Here is a 7926-nt window from a genome sequence, read left to right as displayed (position 1 = left end):
CAATATAGTACTATGGGCTAAAACCAAGATTTTCAAGCACAGACTCTGGGGATAACCGGGATTTCTTAAATGAATTCACATGAAAAATCATTTCTTTACATGTTTTAAACAAAATTCACCTTCAATGCGTCCCTATATTCTAGAATGACTGAACAGAAATAGTAATATGCGTATTTGACCTATTAAACAGCCATTTTCCAGCTACTCAGAGAGCTAATTTGGATATTTAAACTTTAAAATTTAAGGCAAAGAACTGCTGAAAAACATTAAATAATTTGATATTATATTTCTTATTTTAATATACCCAATGAATTTCATATATTTTGACAGAATCATAATTTCTGCAAATGATCCAAATTGGTAACCCCAAATTTCAAGCTATACGCATATTCATCTAGACCAAAGTGTTAGCTCATGTAATTATTAGATTCTAATTTATATTTCAACTTACCACAAATTTAAATGTAGCATGTCTGTCATTACATGGTAAAGAAATAAGCATATTCATAACATACATCTGGATGTTTTAATTTTACATTAAGCCATTTACTTCTTGTTCAATATCCCTAAGATACATTTTATTTCATATTAGGTTAGTTTGTACTTCATAATTTCTTCTAGTGTATATTTGTGCCTATGGGGAAATTTCAAATTATAAATGTTCCAAGTATTGGAGCAGAAGTATAAGTTAAAAAATAAACAACTGAGGCATAGATAACATAAGACTCTCCTACTCCAAAGTGGAGAAGTTAACTAGAAACATTATGTTTTGGAGTTTAACTATTTGGATAAATACTTGTAAAACTACTTTGCAATAGTCCTATTCATACAGGGTAAGTGGGCAAGTGATCATTTTATAGAACAGTAAAGTGCTTGCAAAACAACTTACCAGGACAAGCTATCTCAAAAGAAGATATTCAAGATAAGAAATTCAGTGGCAGAGACTCATTATTCATTGTTCTAACCTTATTTCCTCATTGAGGATAAAGTTTTGATGTGTATTCCTATGTATATGTAGCGCAGTATTTTCTACTGGATGTTTAACTAGATACCAAGGTGTAGAGTTCCAGAAATTTGAATGTATGCTTCAAACATCTGGAGCTATACATATGGGACATATACAGCTGTGTTTATTTCAATGATTACACATTTACATGCATACAATACATTTATTTAAATGTATAATCTCTTATATATGTGAGAATATTTAAACAAATGCATTTGCTGTCCTTATTTGAATATGCAATTGAAAAAGGATTCAAATAAATAATTCACCACTTTTATTTAAATCTTACAGTATTTATTTATATAACGTACTTATTAATATACAATCATAGCTCTTTCTTTTTAGTCTAAAACCAAATATTTTTAAAAGATTAAAGAAACATAATGGTGATCATGAGTCATACAAATCAAGAAATTTTGTGGAGAGGTATTTACAGTTAGTGAGCTTTCAGAAGAATTTGAAAATTCAGCAGGACAAGAGAATAAAATCTTTTGCAATTGGAATGTTTCTTTTATTCCAACAATTTTATCATAGTATGGTGGACATTTTAATTGAATCTCAAAGCCTTGTCCAGAAGTATTGTTTTGTTTTTTCCTTTATTACTACTGTATTGGACAAGATAAATACTTCTGGGTATTGGTTTAATATAGAAGGAAAAAGGGTTGCACTATTTTAAAACCACACGCATACAAATCTGGTTAAGAGTATTAAGATAATCTCATTTAACTCTACCTTTATTTCTGGGAGAGGAACTGGAGACCAGCAAATGTTTTAGGAAAAAATAAAATAAAATTACATTTTGGATTCAATTCCTGACCCTGATATCCTGAGAGATTTCAGAGACCTTCTAGTTAGTCTATTTATACTTGTCTCAGTCCTTCTTTACTCTGTATGCTGTTTTCTTTCTCAAGGGCTTTTTTTTTTTTTTTTTTTTTTTGAAGCTATGACGGGCTGGCCCATAGGAAAATAACTTACACTAGGGCAAGAGAAAAATTGAAAAATTAAATTGGAAATCGCATACTTTTTTGAAAGAATTTTAAATTCAATTTACCACAGTATAAAAAATAATGACTACAGGCACTTTTTCATTTGTTGAATGATTGAATAAATGTAACATATCTGAGCCTCGGTTTCATTGTTCATAGGCCTTGGATAATAAGAGCTCTGTTGGGTGTTGAGAGGAGTACATGATTATTAGGTATAAATCATTCAACTGTCAAATGCTTTCCAAATAATAACTTTGTATTTCATTCCCATTTCGTAGACGTGAAAACTGAATACCTGGACATACCGCCAAAGTTTTGTTGTTGGTCATGTTTCAGGAACCACTTTTCCTAAATTGATTAATCTGTGAAAAGCTTCAATCTGCAAACAATGATTTTTTCAGAGATGGTCCATGCTTCCTCCAAGGGATGCTCCCCGGAGAGTGGGGATGGGGAGTGTGTGTTAGGTGAGAAGGCTTCAACAATCAAAATAACGTGTAATTGTGTTTTATATTTATAAAACAAGTCATAGTCCTTATTTCTAATTTCATTTCGTGAGTCAAGTATTGGAAGTTTGGGACTCCACGCTAGAGGAAGGAAAGGCCGTAGGGCCGGCTCCTTTGCGTCCGGGACCCGCGCAGAGGCGGGAGAGAGACTGACCAATCGGAGCGCGAGCTGGGGACTGGTCCCGTCCCTTTCCGCCGAGCCCCGCCTCTTTTCGTACCGCCCTGTGGGATTAAGGGTGTGCGGCTGGTTCGTCCCGCCCCTGCCTCTGAGTGACAGGACCGTGGACAGCAACATTTCCAGCCGGACACGAAGTTTGTCGGCCCTTGCCTTGGCTGAGCTGAGGTGTGTGTGTCCGGCGAGGGCGAGGGGGCTGGGGAGGCCCTGCCAGGGAAGCTCGGGGTCCGGGACTGAAAGCGGGCGCACGTCCTTAGCGAGCCCCCAAAGCGTTTAGGAGATGGTCGTTCCGCCCCTGAGAGCGGCACTGGGGTGGGCTGGGTGGAGGGAGGCTCTGGAAGAGGGGGAACCCGAAGCCCGGGAAACCCAGTATGTACGGTAATAACTTAAGGACCCCTTCTGGCGAACAGGACGCTCGCGGTGGGGGTGGGGATGGCGGATCTGGTGTTGGGGTGGTGGGTGGGCGTGGCCGCCGCTGTTGCTAAGGGACGCACGGTTCCCGCCCTGCCAGCGTGTCTGGCTGGGGCGCTGGGCCCTGGAAATTTTAGTCCCGCCCACCGCCCGAGACCTCTCACTTGGTTAGGGATTGGCTCCCTTGTGCTGTCAGTTAATTCGCGTCCGTTTATTTTACTGTCCATCTCTCCGGGTCTGTAGTTCCTCTGGCCTCCCTTTCCAGTATCACTCCTCTCCGTACTTTCCCCCGCCTTTCCTTCTTTATAAGTATCTGCAGACCAAAACGTTTGCAGAGAAGAGCTTTAGGCAGCGTGAGATGGCTTTATTTGCACGGAGGAGGGGGGCGCTAGGGTGGGATGCGGAGAGGATCTTTGCTTGGTGCTTGGTGAATCCCTGAACCCACAAAGTGTTGGTGTCCATGTGGATGGCTAGGAAAATGGGGATAGGAGATCTCGTTTCTTCTACCTAGAATTCTTTTCCTCGCTGGTGCCCGTTTGAGCACAGTGAGCAGCTCAGGAAGTTGAGGCAATTTATTTTTGGACAGGCCCCAATAGATGATCTCCGTCTCTTCTGTGGAGGGTGGCTGATATTAAGCGTATAAAGCCCCTTTGCTTCATTGACCCACATTTAATGATTAACTGTAAGATGGTAACCACAGATAACCACTTCAGATCTCTTTGCTCATACCAGTTGGCCCCAAATGATTCAGCAGAACAAACATTCCACAGAGAGAAAACACAAAAGGAGCTAAAAATCTGATTTTACTTCCTTCTGCTAGGTTTACGGTATAAATCCCCAAGAAGGAAGCTTGTACTGCTTGATAACACTGGGGAGAACCTTGGCCTATAAGACAGAAAACTGGCAGGGTTAGGAAATATTGTCCTTGGGCAATAACCTTCATAACTGTTTTCTCATCTATAAAGTGGGGCTACTGTGCCCTTTGTTCCTAAAGAGTAAGAAGGAATAATTGATTATTAATGATCTAGACAGATGTGAAGTGTTATTGATTACACTTTATCTTTTTGTCTATATGATCTGAATTTGTAAACACAGAAGTATGACTATTCAGCTTAAAGTATTTTCAGACTTCCCTTGTGACTTCTTTTATCATTGGGTAATTTAGAATTGAGGAAGAAACTCATTTGTCTATTTCTTACTGATTCTGTGATAGTTCTGGTTACATAGCACCTTAAATGTCTTGCATGACACATTTTTCCCCCCTTGATTGACATCACTAGGTTTTTCAAAGTATATACATAGCCTGAAAGGATTGGGAAAGATTACCTTCTAATCCAAAGATGAATAACCTTTATGGTGTCATATATTACTTTGAGAAGCCAAGGAAGCTATTGACTCCCCCCTTAGAGAAAGACACAGTTGGAAGCATAAGTGGTCTTGGATTAAGATCCTGTTTTGGATCAACTTCTTGAGGGATAAGGAAATTACTCTCCCCCTTGCCTCATCCCAAAGATAGACTGAGTATATAGTGGGGAAAAGAATTGGGTCTTTTCCTTTTCTTCCACAATGCATTTTACCATAGCTTACTTTAATTCAGAATCTTAAACCAATCCTTTTATTTTTTTTACTATTTAATAAAAAGGAACTACCAATAGATTGTTGCTGTCTTTTCAAAACCATGTAAGCTATAATTTTTTTCAAATGCCCTTTGATCATTCTCTTAAAGGATATTCTTATATTTAAGCAAGTGGAAAGAGAAATTTCAAATATTTTGAGAAAATGTTAAATTGTATTTTTGAAATAAACATTAAATACATAAACTTTCTCTTCTATCAAAGTCAACAAAGAAAAACTGATTATGTTTAGCATATGCCACTTGAATACTATAACCTGACTCCTAGACTCTTTTCTTTAACTTAAGTGAGTCAGCTTTTATACTATTTTAATTTCTTGTGGCTAAAAAATATTGTGGTTGGTTCCACTGTGGCTCTTTTCCTGATTTCTCTATTTAAATAAAAGACTATAGGTAGAGTTATTTTGTTCGCTAAATTTTCTTTATCTAGGTTTATCAATAGAAGTGGGCATCTGTAGTAGATAGTATCATTATATAGGGAAAACATTGAAAAAAGAAAATATATATTGTTTTGTAATAAACACAGGAGTATATAGGAGCACTTGTTTTCTTTATTAGCGTTTATAATTTCATTTGAACTGTTTAGTTTTTGACTTCCTTTCTTAACTCCATTTCTGGTAGAGAAGCTGGTATAAAGACAAATGGAGTAAACATTCTAGTGAAATTAAAGTTTTTAGAGCCTCAATAAATAATAGCTTTTTTTCTCTCTTGAGTTTGTAAACAGGTGGAGTTTACCATATCAGCTTCATTACTAAATAGTTGATTGGGCATAATGCTTTGGATAGGAGACCAAAAATGAGTACTAGTACTTCCTGCCCCTTTCTACCTCCACTTCTTTTCTCAGAACCTGGAATTCAATGAGGGAAAATTTCAGTTTGCAGAAAAGATACATTTACCCAGAATTACTGATATGCGTGGTCCAGGGCAGAGAGTGAAGTGAAAGAAGGAAAACCTTTAGAATTTACAGGTTTGCAATAGCTAATATCTACCCATTGGAGTAATATGGACCAATGGATTTCAGCCCTCAATCAGATAACTCTCCTGTTGGGAAGCTGCAAATAAGGAGTGGGATCTGAGGCCAGGACTGTTAACCTAGTGCTCTGATTTTCCACCCTGGGTGATCCCTTTGGGCCATTTGAAATAAGTGGAGGTGTTTTTAAATTATTACTATGTGTTTAAAAGCTACTGGCTTTTGGGGTCCTGTGTAATCTAGAGGTCCAACTCAATGAAGAATTTTCTTCCCCTACTCCAATGTCAAAAATATCTCCTTTGAGAACTACTGTTCCAGTGAAGTTCCTCCTCATGGAAACATGAGGCTAGGCCAGATTTTTCTGTCTTTGTTCCTCTGTATTCGTATTTTTTATATCAATAGATTTGGCTCTAAGTGTGAAGGTTTTAATAAAAATATTGCTTAGAAAATTGTCATTTTTTGGTATTCTTCCAGAATGTCTAAAACAATATTAATGGAAAATAGTGATACATATTTTATAATATTTGATATCCTCAAGACATTTCTAACTGAACCGATAAGGATCATAGAGTCCTAGAGCTAAATCTTTTCACACCTGTTATATCCATGCTTGTTAAGTATCTTTTCAACAACAGAGTGAAATAGGTATATATTTTCATGAAAAAGAAAAGATGATTTCTTAGCTTCTTAATTTGGAAATGTTAAACAATAGAAAGATAAATACTCTGTACTCAGAGGTTTAGCAAATTCTGTTTTGTTGAATCAGAAGGTGGAGACAGTTCCATAAGTGAGAGGATCTTATCAATTTCATGGTTTTCAAGCCACTGAACATGGAGAATGACAATAGGAATAAAAAGAAGCTTAGTTCTTCCATAGTAGTATTATGTGGTGACATAGTTGCAAAAATAGCAGACTAATTAGACTGAAGAAATTAAAATTTTGGCAAAGACAAAAGGAAGATGGTTTAACCCAAAAAACTTTTTAACATAGATATTAAAAATATTTGAATATTACAGGATGTAGAATAATAAATTATATGGATACCTGTGACAAAATCCTACTTGTGGATTACAGTTTATAACTATACTAGGTAGAAGGTGTACTGGACTGAAAGTTTTAGGCTTGGCTCCAGCAGTAGATACATTATTTTGGGCGGGGAGGGAGGTGGTTTATCATGTTTCAGGCATCAAGTTCCTTATATGTGAATATATACAGTTGAAGATTTGTGATGTTCTTCCATTTTTATGAAGAATGTGCTTGAGCATTATAATACATTCTCATTATTCACAGTGGTTCAATATACACTGAATCTCTCTGGGCAGGGGTATATCAGATTTTTTTTTCAGGATGGAAAGTTATAATTTAAAAAAGAATCAGTTTCTGATTCCATTTTGTCATTTCCTAGGTTTCCATTCTTTGCCTCTTCTCCCCTCCTCAACATCTCCACCCCACCCCCATACATACCTACATACATACATATATTTGGAAAAGATTGGACTAGGTAGAAATGATCTGTATAGTTTCATTCAATGCCAAAATATTCTGGATAGGTTTAACATTTGAAATGAATGGAACAAAAAAAAAAAATCCCACAAATCTAAGGAAAAGGTAATCATCAGAAGATTCAGTGACATACCTGTGAAAATCAAGAATTTTAAGCTATGGAAGAACATTTGAGGAAATTCTTTGCAAGAATTCATGGCCTCTATGGATAGAAGAACTCCATATAAAAAGGACAGATACTGATTAAGCGACAGTAGGAAGATCAAAAGGTAAAACAAAAAGATGAGGAAAAAACTAAAAATGAGAACTGTATTAGTTTTATATTCTTTGCTTTAACAAACTGCCACAATTTAGTGACTTTAAAAACCACAAATTCATTATCTTATAGATCTGTAGTTCAGAAGTCTAACATAGTTCTCACTGGGCTGAAATCAAGGTATCAGCAGGGCTGCATTCCTTTCTGGAGGCTCTGGGAGGGGATCTGTTTACTGGAAAAAAAATATATACCTAAACCCTTCATCAGCTGACTATGATCCATGGCCTACCTAAATCTGGCTCACTGCTTGTTTTTGTATGACCCGTGAACTAAGAATAGTTTTTGTATTTTTAAATGGCTGGGAAAAACAAACAATACTTTGTGATGTAAACATGAAATTCAAATTTTGTTTATAAATAAAGTTTTATTGGAACAAGCCTATACATAATTTTACATGCTGTATGTGATGCTTAAACAGCAGTG

The 7926-nt window shown here is 36.6% G+C and overlaps 1 protein-coding gene across 5 annotated transcripts in view; it reads left to right on the top strand.

Annotated features, from left to right (window-relative positions):
* Nucleotides 1-2723: 2723 nt before the first annotated feature.
* The window catches only part of TRIQK (triple QxxK/R motif containing), an 84615-nt gene continuing 79412 nt past the window's right edge, over nt 2724-7926 (top strand). For 3 of the 5 annotated variants that reach the window (XM_032421690.1, XM_032421689.1, XM_032421688.1), the window contains exon 1: nt 2724-2838. The gene's annotated coding sequence lies outside the window, so the exon portion shown is untranslated. Of the gene's footprint in view, nt 2841-7926 lie in introns of all 5 variants that reach the window. The other 2 variants (XM_032421691.1, XM_032421687.1) reach the window with 1 other exon arrangement.

Source organism: Phoca vitulina, unplaced genomic scaffold, assembly GCF_004348235.1.
Source record: "Phoca vitulina isolate PV1807 unplaced genomic scaffold, GSC_HSeal_1.0 scaffold25, whole genome shotgun sequence".
NCBI classification, from domain to species: Eukaryota; Metazoa; Chordata; class Mammalia; order Carnivora; family Phocidae; genus Phoca; species Phoca vitulina.
Note: the sequence above shows the minus strand (reverse complement) of the source record. Positions and strands in the feature narration are given on the sequence as shown.